Source organism: Mustelus asterias, chromosome 6 (assembly GCF_964213995.1).
Source record: "Mustelus asterias chromosome 6, sMusAst1.hap1.1, whole genome shotgun sequence".
In the NCBI taxonomy this organism is placed as follows: Eukaryota; Metazoa; Chordata; class Chondrichthyes; order Carcharhiniformes; family Triakidae; genus Mustelus; species Mustelus asterias.
Window position 1 is genome coordinate 108,386,917 of NC_135806.1, and position 13,621 is coordinate 108,400,537.

Consider the following 13,621-nt stretch of genomic DNA (forward strand, 5'->3'; position numbering starts at 1 on the left):
ACTAGGGTCAGTTGTGGACTGGACAGAGACCTGTGTCAAAGCAAGCATGGAATTATCCCATAGCTTGGACTGTATATATGTACATAGTTATGTGTCATCAATACACACTTAATGTTCAACCATACACAGAACAGAAACTACTTGTGAGACCTACTGAAATTACAGCAGTAATATTGCAAACAATTTACTCACAGCAAATTCCCATCAGCAGTAATGAAATAAATGACAAAGTTATCTAGTTATGGTGATGTTGCTAATAGATTAATACTGGCCAATTTGCCAGAAAATCTTCCCTGCTGTCCACAAGGAATCTTTTTTACATGCACCTAAAAGGCAGACGGGGCCTCAGCCGGAATTCTCTGATGTTATATGCCTCGCCACCACTGCCAGTGAGAACGTAGAATTTGGCGCTCAGCCAAATCTCCATTCACCACAGCGGGACGGGAGAATTCCAGCTGCTGATGAGGTCAGAGAATCCCGGCCCTCATCAGAAATATGGCACCACTGACAGTGCAGATGTCTCTCAGTACTGTAACAGAGTGCCATCTTAGATCATGTGTTCATGTCTCTGGAGTGCGACTTGATACCAAGATGTCAGCCTTGGCAGATCAAGCTCCACTCAGCAATCAAGCTTGAATCTTACAGCTTTATAAGCACAGCACAGAACTGGAAGGCCTTAGCATAAGGTGAAAACAACAGGATAGTCTACACTTTGTTGTTGTTTCTCTTGCTGCACCTGGTGGTGCACGAGGTAGACTTTCACCTGTTCCCACAGTAAGGTGTTTGGGGAACAGGTCGCTAGTCTGTCGCTGGAGGCTTATAGGTTGCGGGTAGGCACTCCACTTCAAGCATGGTTGACCAGGAGTCTCTCCCACTCTCACTGCCTGCTATTGATGAGTATTAGAAGGATTTTGCTGGTTGATTCAGAGGCAGGGACACTACCCACTGCAGCACAAGACCTCCAGTCTACACCTTACTGATATTTAAAAATCATCTATAAATAAGTACTAAAATGTAGATATTTCAGGCGGCACGGTGGCACAGTAGTTAACACTGCTGCCTCATAGCGCCAGGAGCCCGGGTTCAATTCCGGCCTTGGGTGACTGTCTGTGTGGAGTTTGCACGTTCTCCCTGTGTCTATGTGGGTTTCCTCTGGGTGCTCCGGTTTCCTCCCACAGTCCAATGATGTGCAGGTTAAGTGGATTAGCTATTGTAAATGCACGGGGTTACCGGGAAAGGGCAGAGGGAAAGGCTTGGGTGGGATGCTCTTTTGGAGAGTCGGTGCAAACCCGATGGGCTGAATGGCCTCTTCTGCACTGTAGGGATTCTCTGGTTCTTTACATGTTTCTTAAACATGTTTGAATAGAAATTTGCTTTTCCCCACTTCAAGAGTTGTGTGTCATTCCGGCATCCACTGCTCCTGTAGGATAGGCACCCTTGTTACACCACAACAGGTGAGGGGACCATCTCTGATTCTTTAAATGACCTTCTTGCTGGAACTTGGAGCAGGATCATCAACAAATGAATCTGCAGCTAGAATTTCAAGACTTCATCTACGGCGGAGGGTTGGCCTGGATAAGATGCTTTCGGAGAGTAGGTGCAGGCCTGATGGACCGAAGGACCTCCTCCTGCACTATAGGAATTCTATGGTTCTAAGAATCTATTGACTTCTATCTTAAAAACATTTGAAGACTCTGCTTCCACTGCCTTTTGAGGAAAAGAGTTCCAAAGGCTCACGACCCTCTGAGAGAAAAGGTTTTCTCCTCACCTCCATCTTAAATAGTGACCCCTTTTTTAAATAGTGACCCCTACCGAGTTCTAGATTCTCCCACAAAGGGAAACATCCTCTCTGCATCCACCCTGTCAAGACCCCTCAGGATCTTGCATGTTACAATCAAGTTTCAATTATCAGCATTTTGGACAATATAACTATTCAAGATTATAAAAGGTAAGTTGAAAAGTAATAGGCTGTTTCCAATTTTTGATGAGTCAGTAACAAGAGGGCACAAAGCCAGGAACAATTTGAAGGGGAAAATTGGAAAAAAATGATCTACACCCTGAAACTATGGGTCGGATTCTCCGATCTCGCCTGCAGCTGGGATTCTCCGGTCCCGCTGCAGCGAATGGAGATTTGGTTGAGCGCCAAATTCTCCATTCTCACTGGCAGCAGTGGTGGGGTGTGAACAGCCAGAGAATTCTGTCCTATGTAAAAACAGAATAAGACGAACTGTAGGAAGAAAAGTAAAGCTTCAGAGATCATACAATGCAAATTCACCATGACATTTCTTTGTATTAGTGACACATATGTGTCTAGTCATAATCCCAAAGGCATTTTTGTCCCTTAGACAGACACATTTTGGTTATTCATATCTTGAGGGGTACCATTCTGTAAGCCGGGGGGCAAAACCTCCATGAACTACCATAGCCAGCACAGAGATTGACCCTGTACTCTTCACATCATTCTGCATCATGCTTTAGCCATCTAGTTATCTTAGTTAACCAGCCCCTTTATGAGTGAAATATAAATATTGGAAAAGACTTGAAAATCTGGGGTAGAATTTTAAGGATGGCAAACATTGGGGATAGACTAGGAGTGGAGGGGGACATGGAGCTCCAACATTCCAGGAGAGGAGGGTACCCCAAATCTGAGGAGGCCTTCAGAACGAGTGCCACACCCCCGCTGTTGCCCGAAATGGGGAAAGGTGGAAATGTCACTTTTCCGCCTTACCCCACCCACTCCCACCAGCCTAGAAATTGAGGCTGGGCGGGGTATGGCCCTTAAGTGGTCATTAAGTGTTGAATGGGTGGTTTCTCGCCTGAGGTCCTGCCCGCCCAAGCATGAAATTGCATCTGGGATTGGGTGGGCAGGTTCCGGGGGGAATCCCATCTATTCAATTTTACACTCCCCCTCGCCTCGAATTTGCCTTGAGGGAAGCATAAAATTCTACCTGTGGTGTTTTTTTAGTAGAACACCATAGTGTGGCCTAGGTTACAGCTCTGGTCCTAGAGATGAAAGGATAATGATTATCGCACCGTGCCTCCTGATCCTCATACTGTTTCAGTGGTGCATTCTAATTCTGAAGCAGCTAGCTTGGATTTTGTTGTTTTTTCATTCATTCGTGGGACGTGGGCATCGCAGGCTGGCCAGCATTTATTGCCCGTCCCTAGTTGCCCTTGTTCAGAGGGCAGTTGAGAGTCAACCATATGGCTGTGGCTCTGGAGTTACATGTAGGCCAGACCAGGTAAGGACAGCAGATTTCCTTCCCTAAAGGGCATTAGTGAACCAGATGATTTTTTCCCACAATCAACAAAGGTTTCATGGTCATCAGTAGATTCTTAATTCCAGATATTTTTTATTGAATTCAAATTCCACCACCTGCCACGGCAGGATTCGAACCCGGGTCCGCAGAACATTAGCTGAGTTTCTAGATTAATGGTCTAGTGATAATACCACTAGGCCATTGTTACCTGTTATGAAGCACATCTGGAATTCAACTAATGTAGAATGTGGAATGCATTGACTGTGAGATTCCTTGGGGTTTGCAACATTCTCCAGCTGCAACTCTAATAACCATAGAGTCATAGAGTCGTACAGTGCAGAAAAGGCCCTTAGGCCCACCGTGTCCAATTCTGGGCACCATACCTAAGGAAGGAGGTGAAGGCTTTGGAGAGGATATGGAAGAGATTTACTGGAATGGTCCCAAGAAGACAAGGACGGAATGAAGAAGCAGCAGTTATTCTCCTTGGAGTAGAGATGGCTGGAGGAGATTTGATAGTGATGTTTAAAATTGTGAAGAACTTAAAAGAGTAAATAAAGAGAAGCTATTTCCAATGGTTCACTAACCAGACAGCACAGATTGAAGGTGATTGACAAACTGGAGACAACATGAGGAAATATTCTTTTATGCAGCGAATAATGAGAAAATGCAATTTATTGCATGAAAGGGTGGTGGATACAAATTCATTAGTGACCTTCATAAGGGAATCGGATAAATACTTGAGGGAGAAAAAAACTTTGACTTATAGGGAAGAACGGGGAGTGGAACTAATTGGAATAGTCTTCAAAAGAGCTGGTGCAGGCTCAGTGGGTCGAATGGCCTCCCTCGGTGCTATCTGATTATACCCTTTTCGATAACTAAAGGACTGTTAGTTTAAGAAATCAACAATAGCAAAAGTTGGAATCTTAAAGTGAGTATCTAGTCAAAAAGAAAATAATGAAAAGCAGCTAACAGAGAAAGGTTGTGCTGAAGACAGCTGATAAAGTTCTTTGGTGCAGGTTTAGTGGATGGGTGCACATGATCTTTCAGAATGCTTTTGATAAGGTACCACACTATTAGAGCAGTGTACGTGTAATAGAACTGAGGAAAGGGAATGCAAACTATTATAGATTGGTTAGAAGAGAGGAATTAAGGGCCATTTCTCAGGTGGTTGGAAGTGGGTAATGGTTTTCTGCAGGGTTCCTGTCGGGGACCACATCTGTCCACTGTCAACAACTATGATCTGGATAAAATTCTAGGCTAATAGGGAATGGGGAAGCACGTTGGCACAGTGGTTAGCACTGCTGCCGCACAGCTCCAGGGACCTGGGTTCAATTCCAGCCTTGGGTGACTGTCTGTATGGAGCTTGCACATTCTCCCCATGTCTGCGTGGGTTTCCTCTTTGTGCTCAGGTTTCCTCCTACAGTCCAACGATGTACAGATTTGGTGGATTGGCCATGCTAAATTGCCCCATAGTGTCCCAAGATGTGTAGGTTAAATGGATTAGCCAAGGTAAATGTGTGGAGTTACAGGGATAAGGCAGAGCAGAGGGCCTGGTACTCTGTCAGAGTCTCTGTCAGAGATACTCTGTCAGAGTCGGTGCAGATTTGATGGGCCGAATGGCCTCTTCTGCATTATAGGTGTTCTATTCAATGATTTCAATTTTGTATAATATGATCATCACAAAGGAAATAATTGCTTTCTCAGCCAGGCCCTGCAAAAGCTAACATCAGGCTAAAGGACTGGTGCAACAGGGAGGGTTTCAAATTCATAGATCATTGGGAAGTCTTCATAAGGGGGTGGCACCTGTACGGAAAGGATGGGTTACACCTTAACTGGAAGGGCACAAATATCCTGGCTGGGAGTTTTGTTAGAGTGTTTCTGCAGGGTTTAAACTAGTGTGGCAGGGGAGTGGGGATCAAAACAGTAGGTCAGTAAGTACTGAGGTTGGGGTCGAGCTGGGGGCCAGGGCAAGGCTAGCTAAGAAGAAGAGCATTCTGGAGCAGGATGACCTGAGTGGGCCTGGAGGTCTGGAGTGCATCTGTTTCAATGCGAGGAGCGTAACGGGTAAGACGAACTTAGGGCCTTAATTTGGATGTGGACGTGGAGGCTTTAGAGAGAGTGCAGAGAAGGTTTACCAGGATGTTGCCTTGTATGGAAGGTCTTGGCTATGAGGAGACATTGGGTGAACTGGGCTCATTCTCCCTGGAAAGACGGAGAATGAGGGGAGACCTAAAAGAGGTGTACAAAATTATGAAGGGTATAGATAGGGTGAACAGTGGGAAGCTTTTTCCCAGGTCGGAGGTGACGATCACGAGGGGTCATGGGCTCAAGGTGAGAGGGGCGAAGTATAACTCAGATATCAGAGGGACGTTTTTTACACAGAGAGTGGTGGGGGCCTGGAATGCGCTGCCAAGTAGAGTGGTGGAGGCAGACACGCTGGCATCGTTTAAGACTTACCTGGATAGTCACATGAGCAGTCTGGGAATGGAGGGATACAAATGAATGGTGTAGTTGGACCAATGAGCGGTACAGGCTTGGAGGGCCGAAGGGCCTGTTTCCTGTGCTGTACTGTTCTTTGTTCTTTGTTCTATTAGCTAGCTTGTCCTGCCTGCTTCTACCTGCCTGTTACAGATTGCACCATGTCATTGACCAGAAAATGATCATCTTCTGTCTTTGTGCTGCTGCTGGCGGGTCTCAGCATTGCTCGTTCAGAAATTCCCGTTAGTGTAATACACCCTTTTCTGATCATTAATTTAAAGGATTTGAAATATTTACACTGTGTGCTTCCACCAGGCAAGTCTGCACAATGAGCACACATATCAAAACATTACCTATAACTCTAGATGTAGATAATTTGTTCCTTACATCTGAATGAGAATGTAGATGGTAAACAGGCTGGAGGAATATGACAGAGCAAAGAACCAGATACTTTGGGAAAGGGGTTTTCCATATGTGGTGATATTAATAAATTAATAAATTGCACAATGAAGGTTCTTTCCATCCTTGACTGTGATGAGTTTAATCCATTTTTTTTAATGTTGTGCTAGATGAAAGAATTCACAAGATAGAGAAAATTGGATAGGGGGTCCAAAAGCTCTGACTGGGTATTGCACATATCCTAGCTCCTCACTATGTTTGTCTGTTACTTTTAACCATTGACATGACATTAGCAGTATATCTGTAAAAAGTAGTAAGGAAAAAACGGCAAGCTTTCAGTTCCGTAAGAAGAAATGTAACATAACTGTTTGTTGTTTTGATTGACTGCACAATATTTACTGCTAAGAATTGACAGAAAGAATGCACCATTACGAGGCTTTTAACACCTGATTTACCCACTGATGTAAATTCAGAGTGAAATTCTCAACCTAAACCAGCTTTATTGCCCTGCACTTTATCTCAGGTGGATAGTCTGATACAATTTTCCATATGTGGTGATATTAATAAATTAATAAATTGCACAATGAAGGTTCTTTCCATCCTTGACTGTGATGAGTTTAATCCATTTTTTTTAATGTTGTGTTAGATGAAAGAATTCACAAGATAGAGAAAATTGGATAGGGGGTCCAAAAGCTCTGACTGGGTATTGCACATATCCTAGCTCCTCACTATGTTTGTCTGTTACTTTTAACCATTGACATGACATTAGCAGTATATCTGTAAAAAGTAGTAAAAGTGCTGGCTCCTGTATAACAACTGGAGCTGGCACTGTGGCCCAGAATCAGTGCAACTCATGGTGTTTCAATGTTATGAACAACACTTAGTCAACCCTGTCTAATTACCCAACCACGTGTGCACATTCCTCAACCCAGGCTGCTAGACTTGTTGTGGGAAATTGATCCAGATATGTGAATGGAAAAATTGTGTGTAATAACTTGGCCAATTTGGTTTTGTAAGAAAATTGGAGCATCGCTTCAAAACTTGGAGCTCTATTGCTGAAAGTGAGAGAAATGCTGAGCACTGGAGAATATAATCCTGTCACTGCAGCCGACATCTTGCAAAGTTCCAACCGTGTAAAAAGTGGTGGTAGGAATGCTGAAGGCTTACCTCGACACATGCCCACACCAAATGATGTTCAACCCATGGACCTGATATTCTACCTTTATTCAAGGCTGTCTCAAACCAATTGTCATCTCATTAATTTATGCTCAATCTTCATTGTCCTGGGAAGTGCCAAAACCGTCATGCCTTCCAGCTAAGTCTGCAACAACAATGTGTCTCTCGCCTTCACTTGTGTTCACAGCCAACAAATTACTTTTGACGCACTGTTGTGATATATGGAAATATGACAACTAATTTGCCCATGACATAGCAAGCTCTCACAAATATCAAGATCATTAAACCACATTTTTTAAGCGATATCAGCTCCAAGATAAAAGTTAGCCAGTACACCAGCTCTTTTTTGAATAGTACCACTGCAATCCTTTACATTCATCTGAGAGGTGGGACCTCATTTTAATTTTTCATCCATAGGGCAGCACCATGATTGACATGGTTGATTCACTGCAATGGGTATTGAACCCACAACCTTCTGAGTGTTCTCACTGAGCTAACACTGAAAATTAAATGGAGCCTGAAATACAAACAGAAATACTCGATATATACATAAGAATACAATAAACCAGGTGAAGAATTTGGTTCTAAGACTCCATACCCAAAATATTAACCTATCTTTTCTCACTGTTGTGTATTTCATCCTTCAAGACCTGTTGACTTGACTATTACAACACATTCATAACCGACCATACTAAACTTGAGCTTATTCAATACTCTTTCGTCCTTACTGGCACTACATTCCATTCACCCATCACCCTGATGCTCGTTGATCCAAATTGGCTCCCAGTTGAGCAGTGCCTCTATTTTAATATGCTTATCCTTGTTTTCAAAACCTCCCATTGCCTTGTCCCTTCCTACCTCTGCAATCTCCTCCAGCCTCATAACCCTCCGACTGCTTCATTAATGACCTTCCTTCCCTCCCATCATAAGGTCAGAAGTGGGGATGTTCGCTGATGTCTGCACAATGTTCATTATAATTCACAACTCTTCAGATACTGAAGCAATCCATGTCCAAATGCAGCAAGAACTGGACAATATCCAGGCTTGGGCTGACAAGTGGCGAATAACGTTCACACCACACAAGTGCCAGGCAATCTCCAGCAAAAAAGGACCTAACCATCGTCTCTTGATACTCAATGGCATGACCATCACTGAATTCCCCATTATCACATTCTGGGAGTTACCATTGATCAGAAACTGAACTGGACTGTGCATATAATTACGGTGACTACAGAGAAAGTCCGAGGCCAGAAATCCTGCAGTGAGTAACTCACCTCCTGACTCCCCAAAGCCTGTCCCCCATCTACAAGGCACAAGTCAGGAGTGTGATGAAATATCCTCCACTTATCTGGATGAGGGCAGCTCCAACAGCACTCAATAAGCTTGGCACCATCCAGGACAAAGCAGCCCGCTTTATTGCTAGCCCTCCCACAAACATTCAATCCCTCCAGCACCGACGAACAGTGGCAGCTATGTGTACAATCTACAAGATGCAGTGCAGGAACTCACCAAGGTTCCTTAGGCAACGCCTTCCAAACCCATGACCACTACCATCTTGAAGGACAAGAGTAGCAGATACCTGGGAACGAATCACCTGGAGATTCCCCTCCAAATCACCCACCATCCTGACTTGGGACTATATCACCGTTCCTTTACTGTCGCTCGGTCAACATCCTGGCACTCCATCTCTAACAGCACTGTGGATGTACCTAAACCATGGCGACTGCAGAGGTTCAAAACCGTTGCTCACCACTGCCTTCTCAAGGGGCAATTAGTGATGGGCAATAAATGCTGGTATAGCCAGAAACACCCACATTGCATAAATTAATTTAATTAATTTGCATAAAAAAATATTCACTATTAACACACTCAACAGTTTCCCTCCCATAGAGAAACTAAACTTTCTCCCAGTCTGAGCTAACTTTGAATTCCAGTTCCAGAGCTGAAAGGGTAATCTGCTAATCCATTCGTCCCAACACAGTCCTTTTGCAATACATAATTCTGTCATTATTTTATTTAAGTGCTATTCAGTGGAAGTGTGTTTAGAACAGAAGGATTTAACTATAATAGCTTTATGGAAATGTTATCTTTCTTTCCCCGTTACACAAATATTGTTTTCACAAGTAAGAACCAAAGAACAGGGCAGAATAAATAGGAGAATGCGTAGGCCATTCGGCCCCTTGAGTCTGTTCCTCCATTCAATTAAATCATGACTGATCTAATTGTGGCCTTAACTCCTCTTTTCAGTTATCACCAGTGCAGAAGTTACAAAGGAAAATAAAGAACTTGCGTTGATAGACCACCTGATCATGTCTCAGAAAATCATCCAAAGTATGGAATGATTGTGGAGTTAGAGTTGTTTAAAAAAATACGATTGTGTAAATGTTTTCATTCAAGTAGAAATCATTGTCCTTATCAACCTCTCAGAGATGCTTTTCTATTCAGATTCTTGACTGAAGCTGAGTGACTGAACGCTACCTACTTAGATTTATTGAGGAAAATCCGATTAACATTTGTGTTTTGGCATCGAGCACAGTCTCCTGTGGAAATGTATAGACTAACGCCTCAAAATGTTGGAATTATAGACAGTGGGTATGGCAGTGGAAATCTGTGAACAGTATAGATTGCTGAAATAGAGAAGTGAAAACAAGTTGGCTTCTTTGCTGGTTCAGACATGATACTCTTCACTGGCATAGGGGCAGGACTGTGTTTTTGTTGTTGCAATTTCTTTTCATTTCTCCCTGGGAATTTACCTTTTTGTGCTGATGGAGGGATTAACAGTTCCTGTTTTTTAGACTTTTAGTTTCAGTTTGTCCTTCTGCATTTGAAGCATGATTATCCCACAAACTCTGTTGTGAGTCTTATGTGTGTGTGTGTGTGTGTCTGTTTCTGTGTGTGTGTGTCTATCTGCTTCTGCGTGTGTCTGTCTGTTTCTGTGTGTCTGTCTGTTTCTATGTGTGTCTGTTTCTGTGTGTATATCTGTGTATCTGTGTGTGTGCGTGAGTGTCTGTTTCTGTGTGTGTGTTTGTATATCTGTGTGTGACAACAATATCATATTTGACTTTGCAGCCTGTTACCTGACACAAGTCGTCAGATTATTTTCTGATTATTTTTGAACTTTGATTTAAAAATTACTCCACAATTGCTAATCTATTAAAAGTTTAAAAATGCAGCCTTTTGAAAAGAGAATTGTTAAAACTGTTCAAAAATGTGTTTTTCTCTCGAGCTTAACCATTGATATATTATTATTTTTACTAGGTGTGATGTATTTGCACAGCACAATGCGCAAATTTCACTCTGGTTTCATATTTGCCATTTATCACATTGTATCAGTATTGTGTGACTGTCTAATAATCGATGCCACTGACACTTGTGTAGCAGTGTGTCAGATGTAGGAGAATCAGATGATTCCAAATCTTCTAGCAATATTTCTCAAGTTGAATGTTCCTCTGTTAAAACTATAATGAAGCAAACACTTACAAATATGTTTTCATAGACATTATTCTGATGACTTGTTTGAACTTTCAAATTAAGTAATGCATCAGTAAATTCTGAACACATATCAGTTTTTTGGGAGAATATCGTTTTACATTTTGAGTCACACACAGATTATTCAGATGACTGAACATAACCATCGGCACCGTTTCATTTCTAAACATGTCAAAAAAACTCTTTTGAAGAACTAACTTAAAGCTCTGAGACTGAATGGGAAGGGACACTCTGCTGAAAGTTTGATCATTTGTACTTTTTGATCTCAAGCTTTTTCAGAATAATAATAAACATACACAATTGGTTGAAGATTAGAATATCTACCACTGGTCATCCAGCTCTTATATTCATAACAATATCCTGTTTCTTTTTCTTTAAAAAAACATAGTAATCGTATAACCATAGAATTACAAGTGATGAAACTAACAGTAAACGGCTTAGAGAAATTGTATGTATCCTATGAGATTTTAGATATCTAAAACTAATTGCACTCATTCAAGTTTTGCATTATCTTAGATTAAAAATCATAAGGATATTACCTTTCAGTCAATTTACATGTCAAAAGCTCAAATCCACATTTTTCAGTGCAACTTACCAGCGAGTTTCCTTAATGCCTACAGAGCATACAACTGTCTACCTGCTTCTCACAGCCGCCGCACATAGATTTGATTAAAAGAAGGAACTTATTGTGTCAGTGTTTGAAGCTACCCAAGAAGGAGAACAGGAACAGAATTACTTCGTTCTTTTTTTTGTTACAGATGAGTACCTTCGGAAAAAAAAGGAAGGAAGGGAGGGGAGAGGAAGCCAACAGCCCTTTGACTTCCTGCAAAAAAATAAGGAAACTCCAGATAGTCATCTTTCTCTGAGAGAAAAAAAAGGATTCATATGGAAACAACAAAAAAGGAAATTAGATAGAAGTTTGAACCTTCATTCCCAGCCTAGATTGGGGCACTGCTTGCTTACAGGGGTGTATTATTTTAATAAAAAGATAAGTATTCAAGCACAACCTACCAGATATCAGTGAACAGAAAACATGTTGTATTGCTTTTCATACTCATGTCATTAATTGTATGCATTCATCAAAAACTCAATTTTATATCGGCAGCATAAATCTCTCATTCCAGATGAATAATATAGTTTGATTTGAATAATATCCAACAGGAATGTTGTTGCAAAATGGCATAAATATATCTATGTAAAAGTAATGACTAATCTGTAAGAACATAAAAAAACATAAGAAATAGCAGCAGGCGGAGGCCATTCAGCCCCTTGAGCCTCATGGCTGCTCTGATTGGGGTCTGAACTCCACTTTCCTGCCTGTCCACCATAAACATTGTAGATCAAAAATCTGTCTAACTCAGCCTTGGGTATATCTAATGACCCAGCCTCCACTGCTGTCTGGGGTAGAGAATTCCAAAGATACATGACTCTCTGAGAGAAGAAATTCCTCCTCATCTCCACTTAAATGGGACAACCCTCACCCTAAAACTGTGTCCCCCCTAGTTCTAGGCTCCCATATGAGGGGTACTATCTTCTCATTATCGACCCTATAAAGCCCCCTTCAGAATTTTATATATTTCAATAAGATCACCTCCCATTCTTCTAAACTCCAATGAATATAGACCTCAAGACAACCCCTTCATTCCAAGAACAAACCTAGTGAACATTCCCTGAACTACTTCCTGTCCCCTCTTAAATAATGAGACCAATGCAATACGCAGCACATTGATGTGATCTCACCAAAGACCTGCACAGTTGTAGCAAGAACTTCCTATTTTTATACCCCCTCGCAGTAAAGACCAACGTTAAATTTGTAGCAAAAATCTAGTTCATGGTTTGTAGGTTTCAGGATATAACTTTTAGTTTTGGATATAACTTTGAGGTTGGAGGTTAAAGTATTAAATTTAAGATATGTGGACACATGGTTGAGAAACTGGTAAAAGCAACTCTGATGTAAATGCAACTCAAACAAGCCTTAGTTTATTACACTTAAAAGGTAGCCTGCATTTATCTTGCAACGGGCATTCAGCCTTGGATCTTCAGGTAAGCGTTCTCCAAGGCGGCCTTCACGACACACGACAGCGCAGAGTCGCTGAGCAGAAACTGATAGCCAAGTTCCGCACACATGAGGACGGCCTAAACCGGGATGTTGGATTTATGTCACATTATCAGTAACCCCCACAGCTTGCCTCCTGGACTTGCAGAATTTCACAAGCTGTTCTGTCTGGAGACAATACACATCTCTTTAACCAGTGTTGAATGCTCCCTCCACCCACATTGTCTGTACATTTAAGACCTGGCTGGCTGTAGAGATTTGCATTCTAATCAGTATTCTGTAATTTGATTTCTGTGTCTGTGCCCTGTTTGAGAACAGATATCCACTCCATCTGACGAAGGAGCTCTGCTCCGAAAGCTTATGGTATTTGCTACCAAATAAACCTGTTGGACTTTAACCTGGTGTTGTGAGACTTCTTACTGTGCTTACCCCAGTCCAACGCCAGCATCTCCACATCATGATTATCTTGCAACACCAGAGTTGATGGTGAATACTTTAAGTTAAAAAAATCCTTATTAAAACCTATAATGGAACTAGGGAGTCTAGAGAAAAGGTCATAAAATGACATTAACAATAGAAATTATTGCTGAATCTAAGGGTTGTATTGAGGGTAAACATTTCTTGCAATTCTGTTTAAAGTATTCCAACGTGCTCGGAGCAGGAGTAGGCCATTCAGCCTCTCAAGCCAGCTCTGCATTTCAAAAAGATTATGGCTAATCTTATTGTGCCCCCAACTCAACTTTCCTGTCTGTCCTCCATAACC

At 41.9% G+C, this 13,621-nt stretch overlaps 1 protein-coding gene across 1 annotated transcript in view; it reads right to left on the reverse strand.

The window, feature by feature from the left end:
* znf366 (zinc finger protein 366) overlaps positions 1–11,473 on the reverse strand; it is a 58,146-nt gene extending 46,673 nt beyond the window's left edge. The window contains exon 1 of the mRNA XM_078214891.1: positions 11,398–11,473. The gene's annotated coding sequence lies outside the window, so the exon portion shown is untranslated. The remainder of the gene's footprint in view (positions 1–11,397) is intronic.
* Positions 11,474–13,621: the final 2,148 nt, after the last annotated feature.